Source organism: Aotus nancymaae, unplaced genomic scaffold (assembly GCF_030222135.1).
Source record: "Aotus nancymaae isolate 86718 unplaced genomic scaffold, 86718_ANA_hifiasm-v0.15.2.pri h1tg000002l, whole genome shotgun sequence".
NCBI lineage: Eukaryota > Metazoa > Chordata > Mammalia > Primates > Aotidae > Aotus > Aotus nancymaae.
In genome coordinates, this window is record NW_026988413.1 from 64,676,251 (window position 1) to 64,680,115 (window position 3,865).

The 3,865-nt window shown below is 36.6% G+C and overlaps 1 pseudogene; it reads right to left on the reverse strand.

The window, feature by feature from the left end:
* Window positions 1–2,079: 2,079 nt before the first annotated feature.
* LOC105723314 (small ribosomal subunit protein uS13-like) lies at window positions 2,080–2,537 on the reverse strand (annotated as a pseudogene).
* Window positions 2,538–3,865: the final 1,328 nt, after the last annotated feature.

The window sequence follows — 3,865 nt, forward strand, 5'->3', positions numbered from 1 at the left end:
TAATATGGTTGTTTCACCAATTCATTAACTCTGTAATTCTAGCCAGTTATACAATAATTTTATTTTTATTAGATATCAATTACCTTTTTATTAGCTTTTGAGATGCCATGTATGAGCTTTGTGGGGAGTCATTAGCAAATGGGCATATTCACACTTGTCTGTTGTGATCCAGTAACAAAGAGTACTAGGCCACTGATGATTTTTAATAAATGCCAGGGAGTAGCAACATATAATTTTAAAAGGTTAAATATGCAAAGGAGAAAAGATACTTAACAGTTTCATGCTACTTAGAGTTGGAGAATTCAGATTTGACTGCAAAGTATGTAGTGCTATATTAAATGGCACTATTTTATTTGGATTGAAAGGAAAAAGGAGGAAAAAAGGCTTTCTAGTTTTTCTAAAGTTGGCTTCTGATGTGAAAATAGTAGATGGGAGAAATTTGACATTTAAGAAAACATTGTTTTGTCAGAAGAAAGGTTCCCAGGAGGACAATAAAATATTGCAAAGGTTATGTTCACCTCCTCAGCAAGGGTATGGATTTATCTTGAAAAAATATATGTATAATGAAAAATTAAGAAAGCGTATTTGCTTGGTTGAGTGATATAGAGGGAAATCATTCATTTAAAAATTCTACAGATCCTTTGATGCTTGCTTGCAAATCTCAGCAAGGCTTTGATCAGTCAAATATACAGCAACATATGAAGACACAAACTGGAGATATCAAGACACACTGTGCATTTACGTTTTCTCCATCTCAAGCTCTCCTTATTTCTGAAGTCCTTTGTCAGCAAGCTGAATGAAATCCTATGGCATGTGAAAGTTTGCTTTTCAAATTGTATTATCCTTATTTTTATAGATTATGTTTTCTCCTTACTCAGCCAAGATACTAATATTATTCAAGCGCTTCAACTATATATTGCTGGTACTTTGCAGACAATATTGGGTATCGCCTCTGGTTAAGCCACAAACCATGAAAAAAAAAGCTGAGTTTTCTATATAACAGAAAACTTGTGTAGCAGGACAACAAAAGACTTTCACAGTTCATTCTTAAACCTGAATGTACCTGCTGCATTGATAAGAAGGCTAAAACTAGAATCATCATATTGCTCAAACTCAGCCTTTCAGCTGTGCCCCTGAGCTGTATATATAATTCACTTTATCTCATTCATTGTTATTCCCAGATAAGGGGAAAGGAAAAAGAAACTACAATGTACATATTAATATTCAGGTTTTGTGAAAGAAAATGTAACTTTCTCTAGGAGGGTAAATGGTGATAAGGTTTTCCATGTGGAAATCTTTTGAAGAGTGACGTCAGATAGAAACCTAAACAGCAAGACTCATTTTTTAAAGAAAAAGAAAAGCATTTGGAGAAATTTTCCCTTTTTAAATTATTTAAAATATTGACTTTATTTTAGATTTGCACATGTCAAAATTGTCATTTACAGACAAGACAAATGTAGAATCAGGTGCACAATTAACTTAAAAAAGAAGTAAATACATTTTTGAAAATATGCCCACCAAAATATGAAAACAAATAATAGTCAGATTTTTAAAAATCTTATCCGTTTTCAATTTTATCAAGTGCTAATGATTACTAATTGGAATTTTATTAAATACCCATGATTTTGAGACTAAAGGAAAATTATGCTTTCATTTCATCTTCTTATTCTCTAGAAATCTTTTTTACTTCAACCACTGTTAATGTTCAAAGTGGTCCATCCTCAGTCAGTGAAATTATTCCAGTCAACACATTTATATTAAAGTACTACTAACAATGGCTCAATATTTTACTTACAGGAAAGTTTTAGCTAAACAAAAGGCTATAAGAGAGGGAGTGTTTTACTTACAGGAAAGTTTTAGCTAAACAAAAGGGTATAAGAGAGGGAGTGTTTTAATGCAAAGAAACAATTCTCAGATGCTAATTTTAGACATTTTTGCCACTATACCTATATTATAGAAACATGGACCTCTACAATTAACATCACAAAGTATATCACCTATTTTGTCTACATGTGAGCTCCTAATTTTTTTTGGGGGGGCGGTGTATAAACTATTTATTAACAGACAAGGCCTACAGACTTATTTCTTCTTGGAAACACCCATGGTGCAGCCACAGCGGCCAGTGGTCTTGGTGTGCTGGCCTCAGACATGAAGGCCCCAGAAATGGAGCAGCCCTCTACAGGCTTGAATCTTCTTCATTCACTCCAGTTCTTTATAGAGCTTGTTGTCCAGACTATTGGCTAAGACCTGGCTGTATTTTCCATCCTTTCCCTCCTTCTGTCTGTTCAAAAACCAATCTGGGATCTTGTACTGGTGTGGATTCTACATAATGGTGATCACACATTCCACCTCATCCTCAGTGAGTTCTCCCGCCCTCTTGGTGAGGTCAGTGTCTGCTTTCCTTGACACCACCTGAGCATGTCTTCTGCCCACACCCTAATGGCAGTGATGGCAAAGGCTATTTTCCACCGCCCATCGATGCTGGTGTTGAGTACTCGCAAAATATACTGGAACTTTTCAGGGATCACTAGAGACATGGCGACAGCACAAGTGGCAGCGTGTAGGCCTCCTGTAGAAGGGGCTCATACTTTTAAGACAGTGATCCTCCAATTTTAGCATACACCGAATCTTCTGGGCAACAAAATTCAGATATCTTAGTTTTACTCCCAGAGTTTCTGATTCAATAGATATGAGGTCAAGAATGAGTATTTCTAATTATCTCCAATGCTGCTGGTTGGTGACCACATTTTGAGAAATATTAATCTAACTCAGTGATTTTCATACTTGTCTGAAATCACCTGAAAAGCTCTAATAAAAACACAGATGCCATCCAGAGATTCAGATGTCATGTGTCTGCCATATGACCTAGAACCTGTCTTTAAAAAAAAAAAAAAAGTCTCTAGGTGATTATAACATGCAGCGAAGTTTGCTGATCCACTTATCAAAGTATTTCATTAGTGACAATACTAATAATACACAATTAGGCAATACTGATTTTATACTTCAAACCTAATCTAACGATATTCAACATATACTCATTAAACACCAGTTGTGTGTGTTAGGTGCTAGCAGTACGCTGATCTGCAAAATCCTCTGTGATCTGACTCCTGGAAATCTTTCTTATCTCATCTCTTAATACTCTACTCCACCTGCCCACCACCGCTACTCTCCAACCTCAAAGGCTTCCTTGTTGCTTCTTCACTACATGAAACAAACTCCAGCTTAGGGCCTTTGCACTCACCATCTCCTCTCCCAGGAACAGGCTGCCCCTGTGTCTTCTTCCCTCAGTTCCTCTAGTTCTCAGCTCAAATATCACCACTTCAAAGAGGACTTTGTCTAAAAGAGCCTTGCCTTCCAACCAATCCACTTGCTTTATCATCTTGCCCTTCTTTGTCTTCATAGCACTTAGTAGTATCTGAGTGAGTACAAGTGTATTTATCTATTGTCAGTCTCTTTCCACTGAACATAAGCTTCGCTGCCATGTTATCAGAGCCTCAAGATGCGCCTGGTATATAATAGGCACTAAATAAATATTATTAAACAGATGGGGATGTAATAACAACAAAATGAACAGGTCTCTGATGTCAGGCAGCTTACCCTTGAATGGGGTATATGGTTTTTGTTTTTGTTTTTAAAGGGACGCACTGTACAATGGGAGAATAATGGTCTACAAGGCTAGAAGAGCACAAAGGGCAAGAAACCCAGCCTGAAGTAATCAGAGAACACTCCTCAGCTGAAATGATTTGTAAACTGAGAGTAAAACTGAGTAGGCATCTTCCAAGGGAAAGGTGACAGGAGCTCAGCATAATGATGAATTTTTAAAAGTTTAATAGATAACTTAGCATGAGTCTACTAAATTTGCACT